General features: G+C 44.0%; 1 protein-coding gene across 6 annotated transcripts in view; it reads left to right on the top strand.

Annotated features, from left to right (window-relative positions):
- LOC126094893 (glutathione S-transferase 1-like) overlaps positions 1-13985 on the top strand; it is a 157756-nt gene that overhangs the window by 128680 nt on the left and 15091 nt on the right. The window contains exon 1 of one of the 6 annotated variants that reach the window (XM_049909538.1): positions 2153-2243. The exons of 4 other annotated variants lie outside the window; for them this stretch is intronic. The gene's annotated coding sequence lies outside the window, so the exon portion shown is untranslated. Of the gene's footprint in view, positions 1-2152; positions 2244-13826; positions 13882-13985 lie in introns of those variants that run through there. One more of the 6 variants, XM_049909535.1, reaches the window with a different exon arrangement.

Genomic DNA, 13985 nt, shown 5'->3' with positions numbered 1-13985 from the left:
TGGCTTTAAGAAATGTAAAGGCAGCTGAGAGACAATTCTGACACTGCAGCTGATAAAGGAAGCAAGACTAAAGAAAAATCAAGACACGTTCATAGAAATTTGTCGATCTGGAAAAAGCTTTCAAAATGTAAAATGGTACAATATGTTCGAAATTCTAAGAAAAATAGTGTAAGCTACAGGGAGAGACGGGTAACATACAATAAATGCAAGAGCCAAGAGGGAACAAGAGTGGACGGCCAAGAATGAAGTGCTCGGATTAAAAAGGGTGTAAGATAAGGATGTAGTCTTTCGTCCTACTGTTCAGTCTATACACCGAAGAAGCAATGCTGGAAATAAAAGAAAGGTTCAGGAATAGCATTAAACCTCAAGGCGAAAGCGTATCAATGACACGATTTGCTAAAGAATTTGCTCTCTTGAGCGAAGGTGAAGAAGAATTATATGATCTGCTGAACGGAATAAATAGTCTAATCAGTACAGAATATGGACTGAGAGTAAATCGAAGAAAGACGAAAGTAATGAGAAGTTTCAGAAATGAGAACAGCGAAAACCTTAACATCAGGATTGATGTCACGAAGTAGATAAAGTGAAGGAATTCTGCTACCTAGGCATCAATCAGTATTCATTACTAATTACGTACTTAATGATCTATGGTCGGAAACTGCGGCCTCCGCTGGAGCGCTGCCGAGGCTAACGCGGAACTTCAGAGGATTTTCGCTTGCACTTTTCGGTTCGGTCATTTCCGCACTAGGCTCCCTTACCTCACATTGGTACATTTACCCTTGTCTGTCATCCCCTAAATATTGTAACATCATCACGTAATCACCCAGTCCAAAGACCGAAGGTTGGGGCTACATATGGCGTTGGCGTGAGGGCAGTCTCTTATAGACAAGTACTTAGTGAACATAGCAGCACGTGGCAAGTTGAATGACTTGTACGTGAGATGATAATCGGTGCAAGGTGCATGGCTCAAAAATTACCGGAGGTCAAACAAGTATTCGCGTTTCAGAGGTCAACAGTGTCCAGGGTGGATCTTGGATATCGCAGAGGGACCGCACACATAAACCGCCGGAAGTGATGACTGCCAGTGTCTGACGAACAGAAGTCACGTCGTACTCGTGCAGAAAGTGAGGCTTGATGAAGCCATTTCTGTCAGATTGTAAGGAGACAAATTCACCGCACGGGCCTCAGCAGTCTGCGACCAAGATCACAGCAAGCGCCTACCCATTACTTTTGGGCATTGACGAGGAGAACACGGCAAGTGCCATAACGTGATTTCCCAGAAATCAGTGAAACAGGAGCCAAAACTGAAGTTTGTTGTAAATAATCAACTACAGTTCAAAAGGATCAATAATGTACACAATTACAATACCAGAAGGAAAAATGACATTCATTGCTCCACATTGAGGTTGTCTTTAGCATAAAAAGGGGGCACAGTGCTGTAACAATAATTTTTGGTCACTTACCCAGTGATATAAAATGTCAGACAGACAGCAAAATAAAATTTGAAAACAAACTGAGAAAGTTTCTCGCTGACGACTCCTAATAAAAAAAAAAAAAAAAAAAAATGTCAAATTTGTGTGAAATCTTATGGGACTTGACTGCTAAGGTCATTAGTCCCTAAGCTTACACACTACTTAACCTAAATTATCCTAAGCACAAACACACACACCCATGTCCGAGGGAGGACTCGAACCTCCGCCGGGACCAGCCACACAGGACTCCTAATCCGTAGAAGAATTTCTATTATTGTAATGTGTAAAAGGTGGCGGGTATGAGATAACAGCTCACATTTGTAAGTCTTTTTTTCTTAAAAAAAAAAAAAGTGTACGAGACGCGAGCTGAAGACATTCTCCCCCCTCAGACGTATTTAGCATCCAATCATAAGCACAAATTCATTTGCGGTGTCAACGTTAATTTACGATTTACGTGCAAAATGATTCGTGGAACATGAAACTAACTGTCTGAAGTAAGACGCAGCGTCGCTGAGACAGCTGCCTGGAAAGTTTTCAGACGAGGAGTGTTACAGCTCGGTGATTGGCCGAAAGCGAAGTACGCGTAAACAACGTGCCAGCTGTTTGACGGCAGCCCAGACAGCTGGCTGTGTTTAGCTCGGCATGCCGACCAGCTGATCCGCCTAGTCAGGCCGACACGCGGGTTCGCCTGCCCCCGCTTGTGGCTTCCCCTCTTGAGACGGCCAGCGGTCACTACGCCCTTGCCACGTAACGCTGCTTCAGCGTCGTAAGGTGACGCAGCTCCCGCTACTGTGCAGACGCGCGGCTCTTGAGATAGTGAAGGAATTTAAATGATGCTGAGCGTGCAGGATGCAAAACTGAACTCAAGTGAACGATTACATACAGATAACGTATCAGGCAGATTATAAACACTGCTACTTTGTCTCCGCTATCCGCCGTATTTCTTCTGGACGACTTTAGATTTCATTTCCTTAATGGAGTACTAACGTTCCTGCATGAAAAACGCTGGAGAGGATATGAATAACCAAATGAGATGACATAACAGGCAGCTTATAAGGACAATCTGCCTTTTAAATTAACAGTGAAGATTTCCCTAATGGGTCCGATATCTCTCTATTTGTTTGTTAGGTTCCTTCAGTTATGCGAGCCAAAGCCTTTTTGTCATGGTACAAGTGAATATACGGTTTACGGAATGCTGATTAGAAAGTTAGAGGAAGTTTCTGAACTATTGCGGGAACTCTTGTACAGAATACAAGGAGTGTCATATAGAAACATTTTAACTGCATTTGAAGACTTGCTGTTTCTCACTCAGTTTTTTTTCAGTTCTACTTGAAGTGTACTGAAAATAAAACCTGCTGAATAGTTCACACCTTTCTATACAATGCTTAATGCTAAAACTCTAAAGGGGGAAAAATTTCGTTGTTGCTAAACCATCGTAAGGTTTGCTACTACAAATTTTATTCAAAGGAAGTCACAAGGTACAGGTTCTGCATTAATGAATTACAATTATTAGATCTTCAGTGGTATGTTACATACCAAACTAAGTACAGAATATCCTGTTTCACATCCTAGTGCAATTGTAGATTTTACGAGGGTTTAGTAAAGTGTGGTTAAGAAAGTTTTCTCCCAGAGCATATCGTTTTTCCATCTAATGTTCCCTGAATGCATGATGTAGTTTCTTCTCAGTGAGTCAATACCGTAAACAACAAATCCCACAGTGGAATATGTGCAGAGAGTTACAATTCCGAGGTACCTGAACACTGGGCCACACGATGTTCGCGAACTGAAATGCGGATCAGTCTCACCATTTTTATTGTACTGTAAAATGAAATTAAAATTATAAAACAAAATGAGACATTTTGACCAATTTGCAGTAGAGCTGATCAGGACGGCTAAATTGCTGGTTTCTGCTGTGCGAATGACGTTATCGGCAACGCAACATACTATTTTTCTCGTCCAATTTCGGTTAAAAATGCGGACTTTATTGTGTAACGTCGTGGAATAGTCCCCCTTCAGCCCCTACAGTTTCATGAAGCTCCCATAGGTGCTGGCACTACACTTAGCCCTCAAAACGGCGTCTGTAACGGAGGTACGTTCGAAGCGGCGAACTGTCATTGAGTTTCATTTGGTGCGAAACCAGAACACCGGAGGTATTTATAGGCTCTTGCAGAATGTTTACGGAGACCTAACAGTGAACAAAAGTTTGCTAAGTCGTTGGGAGACGCCTCTGTCATCATTGCAACAAGGTTGCGCAAACATGTCCGCTCTCCCGCGTGCAGCTGTGACTCCTCAGGATACTGAAGAAACGACTGCGGTTACCACAAAAATACAAACGAACTTCTCCGTCTCCATGACAACGCCTCACTCGTCTGCGCACCCGACAGGAGCACGCAAAACTTGATCGAACTGTTCTTCCTCATCCGCCTACAGCCCAGATGTCGCATCTTCCGGCGTCTTCTGTTTAGCCCAGTGAAGGACGCACTCCTGGGAAGCAGTGTGTGGACGATGGGGAGGTTATTGATGCAGCAGGGCGTTGGCTCCAACATCCACCAATAGTGTGGTACCATGCGGGCATACAGGCTCAACCAGTAAGGTGGTGTAAGGCCGTCGCATTGAACGGAGATTATGCTGAAAAGTAGGGTTTCGTAACTGAAAGACTGGGGAATAACATGGTGTTATGGAATCCTGAATGAGACCAACCTGCTTTCAGACAAAAAAGTGTTGCATTACGCATTGAATGCCCCTCATATAGTCCTCAATGAAGTAAGTTATAAATGCAGTAACTAACTATAAACAGAGAATTTTACAGGCATTACAAGCCTTCTTTGAGCGTTTGTATAGTTAAGTGAACTCGAGGCAGATGTTTAATAATGAAATCAATGACATTCTTGGTGTGAAGAAATGGAAGGCGTCATGAGATGTTATGGTAGAAAGGACAAAAACCTTGCAAAATTATTTACAAATTGACTCAGAAATAACTGTGTTTCCTCAAAACCGAGATAATGCTGTAAGCATTCTATTTCACAAGAAGGACCACACGCAAAAGACAAAAGAAGCTAGAACCATCAGCCTCCTCTCCGTAATGTACAAGATTTTTGAAACTTCCTGGCAGATTAAGACTATGTGCCGGACCGAGCACCTGCCCGAGAAAGGCAAAGCGGAGTGTGCGTTGAAATAAAATTTTCTGGCTGATTAAAGCTGTGTGCCGGACCGAGACTCGAACTCAGGACCTTTGCCTTTCGCGGGCAAGTGCTCGGTCTGGCACACAATTTTAATCAGCCAGGAAGTTTCATATCAACGCACACTCCACTGCAGAGTAAAATTTCAATCTGGATACAAGATTTTTACCAGCATTACAGAAAAAAGCTCGTATACTCAACTAACAAAGGAATCAAATGGTTTCCTAATTGTAGAACAATGGACCCCTTGCAAGCCGGAGGAAAATGGCGAGATAGTTCTTTTAAAAACGACACAGTCACATTAAGTACCTGTCCCTGACCAATTTAAGCTTCCGTATATGATACTGTCATGTCGACATGGAGTTAAATCGCACTGTTTCTTTTTTACCACCAAAACGTTCTGGTACAACATACTCAAGTACATTGTTTAAAACTGCAATACTGAAAATGACAGCAAATAACGCATTTCTGTTTGCTGTTCGTATAGTAGGAAGAATACATGACTAAATTTGTGGTTGATTTTATGGTGTGAATATCGCGAAATTTAGTGCACAGAGCTGCCACCTGTCTGTGTAACGAGTCAAACTGAGGTTGGATGACGTATAATTACATTATTGCATGTTGCTTCAGCTCTATGCTGGAATTCATCAATTGTAGTAGGTGGCGAGTGGTAGAATACCATCCTCCCTGTCACCCACTATGAAATGATTTCCCAGGGTGAGAGATATGGAGAGCGTGCTGCCCGACGCAATAGTCGAATTCGCTCTGTATCGAGGTAGGTCAGGACGGTACTGAAACTTCTTGTCTCGTGTTGTTGAATGAGATTTTGAAGCTAGGGCAGAGCAACCAGCCTCAAGAAGGCACAAATACAGCAGCTGCTGCCCAAATTACCGGCAATATGAACTAGAGGACATCGTGTTGTGTCCCCAGTGGAACGCCATCCAACCACACCCGAGCTTATGAGACGACGGTGAGTGCAATATGGTATCATTTGTCCTCATTAGAGCCCCCAAACACGGCCACGAGGGTAGTTTGATAAGTGTAGGAAATTTCCACGAAAGACTGGAACATTTTTGTTTCCCCATCACAATTTGTAAGACTGATTGTCTCAAGAATCCTACAAATAATTTCAACAATGTACAGCGTACCTATCGTTGACAGCCGTCTGAACTGGTCTGTATTGGTGAAGGGGAGGAAACAGAGTTGCATGCTGTTATGAAACATTTCAGTTGAAGGGCTGGACTGCCATACAAATCAAAACAAAATGTGCGAGGACACGGCACCATCATTGGAGACCATTTATTTTTGGGCTAATGAATTTAAACATGGGTGAGCAAGCACCAAAGACGAAGCACGCTTCATCCGTCCAACTGAGGTCACAGGAAGAAAAGAACTGACAAAATCCATGACATGACAATGCAAGACCGTCAGACAAAAATTCGTGGGATTGCTGAGACTGTAGGCAACTCAACTGAGCGAGTGCATAACATCCTGCACGGAGAATTGACAGTGAAGAAGTTGCGTGCGAGTTGGGTGCCGCGATTGCTCACAATCGACAAAAAGCGCATCCGACACGACATTTCAACACAACGTCTGGCGATCTTTAACCGCAAGGCTTTTTGCACCGATTAGTGAATTCATAAAACCTTGATGAATCATTGCACATCAGAGTCAAAACGGCAGTCAAAACAATGGACGAAGGTTGATGAAAGTGCACGGAAGAACGCAAAGACTATTTTCTCAGCTGGTAAGGTGAGGGGCACTGTTTTTGGTATTCCCAAGAATAATTTTCATAGATTACTTGGGAAAAACTGTTGACGCGCCCATTTCCTGGCACTACGTGCGTGACAAGTCTGTTCGATCCTTGGTGGCGCATTGGTTAGACACTGGACTCGCATTCGGGAGGACGACGGTTCAATCCCGCGTCCGGCCATCCTGATTTAGGTTTTCCGTGATTTCCCTAAATCACTCCAGGCAAATGCCGGGATGGTTCCTCTGAAAGGGCTCGGCCGACTTCCTTCCCCATCCTTCCCTAATTCGATGAGACCGATGACCACGCTGTCTGGTCTCCTTCCCCAAACAACCAACCAATGTTCGATCCTTCACGGCCGAGCGAACAGTATACCTGTCCTGTCGGGCGCTGGTCACATGGAGCCGTTGAGATCTTGCATGACGGTGGGTATGGTCATCTCGAACAAATATCTTGGATATTACATTTACAGTTTTGGCCTCGACCAACGCGAGCAGCAATAAAGAAATAAACTGCTGTTTCAATAGGCCACGATCCCACTGTTGTTGAATCCTGACATGTGCTGTTACACGTCCCTCTGTCTTACATGAAGCGTAACGCGATCTTCTCACGAACAATATCCAAATACAGCTTACGAATGAGAAACCCGTTGTAAAATTCCTCCTTAACTCTTTCGCCCTGAAAGAATGTTTTAACCGTTATCTGAAATGTACCAATTTCCATTCATTATAATCTGTAGAATGGGTAAAAAAACTGAAAAAAATTACCATGGTGACCGTTTATTCCAAATATCTCTAGCATGATCGTGCTACTCAAAGTACAGACAAGTGTAACACCCAAATGGCACTTCATGCATTTGCTGAAATATCTTACATATGTTAAGTAAAACCTTACCAGCCTAAAATTATGCAGGAATTCCCTTAAACTAACGAAATATGCGAAAATATGTTGTATTTACCTCGGAGACACATGCCTCTGTCTTGTTTAAGTTTTAAGTGGTCTGTTGCCCTCCGGTAGTCACAAAACGGAACAAAAAAGCTGGCAAAACCGGGAACTCGCACAATCGTTGCAGTCCGGAGTGACACAGAAAAGTGATGTAGTTGACCCGCGGCAAATTAAAAACCAAACCAAAACAATCGTGCGGGCCAAAGTGGAAAGAGCAACATATAGACTGTAAATGGCGTTACTCCCAACTACTTCGAGCTGTTGCATGAAATACTGTTCATTTGTATATCCAGGCATGAAGTACACTTCATGCCAAATTGATATCTGTTGCATTCTATGTGCATGGTGTTGCAATTTCAATGACCAGCAGCGTGTGTAAGAGTAACTTTCGTTCTGAAACTCTGTTCACTTAATAATAGATCCAGATCTTTTCGATGTTTAGTGCATATCTCCTCTTCAACTTTTACTGGCCTGCTGACGTAGTGGACTCAGTCGGGAGTACAAAGTCAGATTCCCCGTTCGTCCATCGAGGTGTGTATTTCCCACGGTTTCCCTGGATCGCTGAAGGCAAATACCGGAATGGCTCTTTTGAGGAGGACACGGTCGATTACCTTCCCATCTCTGTCCAACTGGAGAATGTGCTCTGCCGCTTAATGAACAAGATACGAGCATAGACCAACTGTGTGATTGGACTGAACAGTGTCTAGCAAACAGAACACAGCATGACATTCTCAATGGGTAGAAGTCTACAGACATAAAAGTGACTTCGGGCGTACCACAAGGGACTGTTAGGCCCATTTTTCACAGTACACGCAGGGTGTTTCACAACTACACCGAGAAACTTCGAGGATGTAGAAGGTGCCTCCAGAACAAAATGAGGATAGGAACCGTGTCAGGAAACGTCATCAAACCACGCTAAGGAGCGTCGAACTCGCAGACGGACGACGCCTGTGTACCTATAGATAGAGGGCGATTCCGGTAATATGGACCACAACATAAAAAAGGTAAACAAGGGCCGTAAAGTGCATACCGTGAGAGTTATGAGCAATTGTTCAACAGAGATGTGTTTCCCAGTAGTGAAGATGAACAAGTGGTTGTAGTTCCTCAGCTATGCATCTTATAACTCATGCGAACTGGGCATTCCTTCTTGTATTGGTCAATACTACTTCCTTTGAAAATTTCCTACCCTAAAATCTTAGCAACAACAGTATCGGTACACGTATTCCACTGCCCGAGGTATCAGAACGATTTTCGATTGTAACTACAGAGTCAGTCGTTTCCAGACCAGATCCCTTACCTCAAATTGATACATTTATATTTGTCCATCATCCCTGAATGATTGTAACTTCACGGATTCATCCTGTGTATACGTACATATAAGGGGCCGACGCATATAACTTCAGCGCTTTGTAGCTTCGTTGGATGAGACTTTTCGCAGATGATGTTGTTGCATACAAAGAAGTCGCAACGCTAGAAAATTGTAACGAAATGCAGAAAGACCTGCAGAGGATAGACACTAGGTGCAGGGAGTGAAAATCGACCCTGTTCGTAAACGAATGTAAGATACTGGTTACACACAAACAGAACGATCCGTCAGTGTAGGATTACACGATTGCACAAAAATCACTGGGAACAGTTACTTCCATAAAATATCGGGGTATATGCGTAAGCGGAATTCACAGCGAACCATGCAAAACTAATCGCAGAAAGGGCTGATGACAGACAGATTCATCGGCCGAATCCTCAGGAAAAGTAATCTGTCAACAAATGAAGTAGCTTGCAAAACCCTCGTTCGCCCAGTACCTGAATGTTGCTCCTCAGTATGGATCCTTACCAGATACTGTTGATAGAGGAAATAGGGAAGATCAAAAGAAGAGCAGCGCAATTAGTTACAAGTTCACTTAGTAAGCACGAAAGCGACACAGACATCACCAACCATCTCCAGTGGCAGCTGCTGCAAGATAAACTTTCTGCATCACGATGTAGTTCATTGTTAAACTTACGAGGGGTACGCTCCTCGAAGAGTCGACAAATATACTGCTTCCTCCTGTGCGTATCTCGCGGAAATACCATGAAGATAAAATTACAGAGGGTCGAGCATACAGGGAGAATAACTGTCAGTTGTTCTTCCCTCAAACTACTCGCGACTGGAGCAGGAAAAGGGGGAAGTGATAGAGGTTCACAAAATACCCTAAGCCACGCACCGCAAGGTAGCGTGCGGAGAGTACATGTAGATGCAGATGAATCGAAATGTTCCTTTCTTCTCTCCAAAATTTTCAGGTACTGACTTTTTGGGGATCCACGCAGTTCCCACCAGTATTCACAAATATTTTTGAATTCATGCCTCTTGCAAATCAAATGCAACCCAAAGGCCATCTTTTCACTCGTTTTTGCGTGCTTCTTGAAAAAACTTCAAAACTCCTGTTTGTTTCTCCAACACAGAACGTATCACAGTTTCCATAGTTAAATGCTGATCTCTCTGTCTTTCACGCACTTTTCCCCGTCACCTTCACGAGGGATATAACTTTAATAATAGTTCTCACGTGTGCTGCGTTGAAACTGGAATTGCTTAACTTGAGAAAAATTCCACTACTGTTACATTGCTGGACTGGCCCTCCGATTTCATCGGAAAAAATCTGAGACCAGCTCGAACACCCATCATGACATAGACTTAAATGGCCTAACTGTTAAACGTGTCAGAATGGTTGAGAGGTCACGTATCCTACGTCTAAAATCTTCCACAGTCAACTGGAGCTCTCATTAGAGCTCCTGAAGGTGTTATAGTCTATTAGAACCATTGTTGCAAATACTTTGGAATTAGCGGCCTCGATAACTGGAGAGCGGGGATGGGGGGGGGGGGGGGGGGGGGGAGTGGTGATGGGTGATAAATGAACGAATCATTACACAGTCAAAAACAGAGCGCTGACAATATTTCTTTAGTTTTCTGAAAATAGGTTGTGGTGACATATTGATCTGTAGCGTAGCCCGAGGTCTTGGTTTGGTGTGAACGGTGAATTGGTGGCGAAGCGGTATCAAACGCTTCAGTTAATAAATTTTTGTTACCCAATAGGCACTTTCTTCATAACAAAATGATCACACACTCACATATGTACAGGCTGAATTAGGAAAACCGCAATCATTTACATGAGTTAGAGGAGCTATCTTTCTTTAACAGTGGACTGATTGCGCTCTTGTCTTGCTCATTTCTTGATAGTTTACATTCAGTACGGATGCCTTGTGCGAATGATGCACATTTTAATTGCACCACATGCCCAATTAACTTGGTAAGTTACTGGTTTCCGATAAAGGTGTCATGATTTGTACCAGCTCATTTAGCGTGAAAGCAGACTCGGTCTGTTTTAGTGCAAAGACGACAAAGTGTGAAACTTCCTGGAAGAGTAAAACTGTGTGCCAGATCGAGACTCGAACTCGGGACCTTTGCCTTTCGCGGGCAAGTGCTCTACCATCTGAGCTACCCAAGCACGACTCACACCCTGTCCACACAGCTTTACTTTTGCCAGTACCTTGTCTCCTACTTTCCAAACTTTACCGAAGCTCTCCTGCGAAACTTGCAGAACTAGCACTCCTGAAGGAAAGGATATTGCGGAGACATGGCTAGGCATTATGAACGACAAAGTGTGCTACGTTTGTTCATATTGAGATGGTATTGGTAATTTAAAAGGCTTGTCTGTTTTAAGACTGCAAACATGAATAAAAACGATCTTCTGCTCATCTCAGAAATGTCACTTGGGTGGGAATCATGCAGAGGAAATAAAATAACCCACATAAATCTCCTGTTCTGAAATGGATGAAAATAATTACACTAGTTACTAGCAACGGTTAAATGCTTCACATACAGTGACCTTAAAATTCTATAGGTCCTTTTCTTTTCCTAAGTTTTATCCCCATCTCTGGGTCGCTTTTCCAGAATTTAGTAAAATTTATTTCAATCCTTAACTTTGTGGCTAGATGCTCTTTTAATACCACAATCTTCAATGTAACGTAAGGAAGAGAATATCATTTATGGCGACAGTGTATGTGTTTATGCAGCAAAAGCATTTACTACAGTGGAAAGTAAGAAATGCAAGTACTGCGTAAACAGGACACTGTCAACATTCATGATAAACACTGAAAAGAAAAAAAAAGTCATGGGATAGCGATATGCATATATTCAGATGGCGGTAGCATCGCGTACACAAGGTACAAAAGGGCAGTGCATTGGCGGAGCTGTCATTTGTACTCACGTGATTCATGTGAAAAGGTTTCCGACGTGATTTTGGTCGCACGACGGGAATTAACGCAGAATGGTAGACTGGAGCTAGACACATGGGACATTCCATTTCGGAAATCGTTAGGGAAATCAATATTACGAAATCCACAGTGTCAAGAGTATGCCGAGAATATCAAATTTCAGACATTATCTCTCATCACGAACGAGGCAGCATTCACTTAACGACCGAGAGCAGCGGCTTTTGCATAGAGCTGTCAGTGCTAACAGTCAAGCAACAGTTCGTGAAATAACAGCAGAAATCAGTGTGGGACATAACGATGAACATTTCCGTTAGGGGTGTGGCGAAATTTGGAGTTAACGGGCTAAGGCAGACGGCGAAGGACGCGAGTGCCTTTGCTGTTAGCAAAATATCGCCTGCAGGGCCTCCTCTGGGCTCGTGACCATATCGGTTGGATCCTAGATGACTGGAAAACTGTGGCCTGGCCAGATGATCCCGATTTCAGTTGGTAGGAGCTGATGGCAGGATCTGAGTGTGGCACAAGCCCCACGAAACCATGGACCCAAGTTGTCTACAAAGCACTGTGCAAATTGGAGGTGGCCCCATAACGACGTGGGGTGTGTTTACATAGAGTGGTCTGGGTCCTCTGGTTCGACTGAATCGATCATTGAATGGAAAAGCTTATGTTCAGCTACTTGGAGACCATTTTCAGCCACTCATGAACCTCATGGTCGCAAACGAGGATGTCATATAAGAGTCGACAGTTGCTCGCGATTGGTTGAAGAACATACTGGACAATTCGAACGAATGATTTGGCCATCCGATCGCCCGACATGAATCCGACAGCCGGCCGGGGTGACCGAGCGGTTCTAGGCGCTACAGTCTGGAACCGCGCGACCGCAAAGGTCGCAGGTTCGAATCCTGCCTCGGGCGTGGATGTGTGTGACGTCCTTAAGTTAGTTAGGTTTAATTAGTTCTAAGTTCTAAGGGACTGATGACCTCAGAAGTTAAGTCCCATAGCGCTCAGAACAATTTGAACCATTGTTTTTTAATCCGACATTTGTGGGACATAATCGAGAGGTCAGTTCGCGCACAGCATCCTTTACTGGCAACAGTTTCGCAGATATGGACGGCTATAGAAGCAGCGAGGTTCAACATTTCTGCAGGGGACTTCCATCAACTTGAGTCCATACCACGTCGAGTCGCTCCACTACGCCGGGCGAAAGGAGATCCGACACGCTATTAGGAGGAGCCCCATGACTTTTGTCACTTCAGTGTGATCGCGCTAGAAGTGAATAAGATGACGTCACAAAAACATCGCACTTCCTGTGCTTAGTTTCAAAAATGTGCGAGCATTTGTATTGTGGCTACGTGACATACGGAGGTTTGGACCGCCAATGGGGGCGTGGTCGGATGACCGAATTGATTAAGGTGACTGCTCATGACAGGTGGGAAATAAGTGTTCGAGTCCCAGTCCGACATTTATTTTCATTTGTCAGTAGTGCTACTCGACGATGATATTATTGCACTTGGGCTCCCATGGCTGATATCGGAAACATGCGGTGGCGTTACAGTAACGAAATACAGTGGTGATTGAGGAAAACATATCGCACTGTGAATGATTTCAGGACACTTGTGCATACAGTATCAAATGGTTCACCGTGTCCTCTTGAAGTATCACGATAAAAACTCACGATAAGCTGACCGAAGTGCGCTCACCCTCAGGTGCAATAATATTGTGCTCGACTCTTAGCTGACGCTAATACATATTCGAAATACGTGAATTTTCATAAGGGAAAGAAACCGTGTGGGCACCTGTTGTGAATCGTGTATGTTTTGTTATCGAACTTTAACTGTTTGAGTATCGTATTAACTGAGACGTAAAGCCATCATTTGCTTAAAACAGCGTGGAAAGCTGCCTAAAAGAATGGTTGAGGCTGACCGTTGCGCCAGCACACGATTGTTAAGTCGCAGCGCGCATTCGATCCATGCCCGGTCTACCTCCCTGTCCCGGAAACAAGCGTTCTGCGCGTTACGCTAGGCGAGCACGCCGTTGTGACCTTGACGGCAGCGGCGTTAAATAGCAAAATGACTAGACGAATTTCCTTGATCAGTGGCAGGAGAGGAAGTAAAGACTTCAGTGTTTTAAACGACGCGGCCCGGTTGCTTCGTCAGGAACACCCACGTCTAGGTGATTCAGCGTTTCGAGCCGGGCAGTATATAGGGCACTGCCAAATCGACGGGAGGCAGACCTGTCGTGTGCATCAAGGAGCTCACCTCGTTACTGCTGAAGTCTCACTTCTCATGTAAGTCTCCCATTTCAGAATTCTGTCAGTGTAGACCAATGCATGTTGTTCGTTGCCTAACGTCAAAGCCACCTTCCGTGTTATACAAATGACGGGTATAAATG

Source organism: Schistocerca cancellata, chromosome 8 (genome assembly GCF_023864275.1).
Source record: "Schistocerca cancellata isolate TAMUIC-IGC-003103 chromosome 8, iqSchCanc2.1, whole genome shotgun sequence".
NCBI classification, from domain to species: domain Eukaryota; kingdom Metazoa; phylum Arthropoda; class Insecta; order Orthoptera; family Acrididae; genus Schistocerca; species Schistocerca cancellata.
This window is presented reverse-complemented; position numbering and strand designations above follow the sequence as displayed.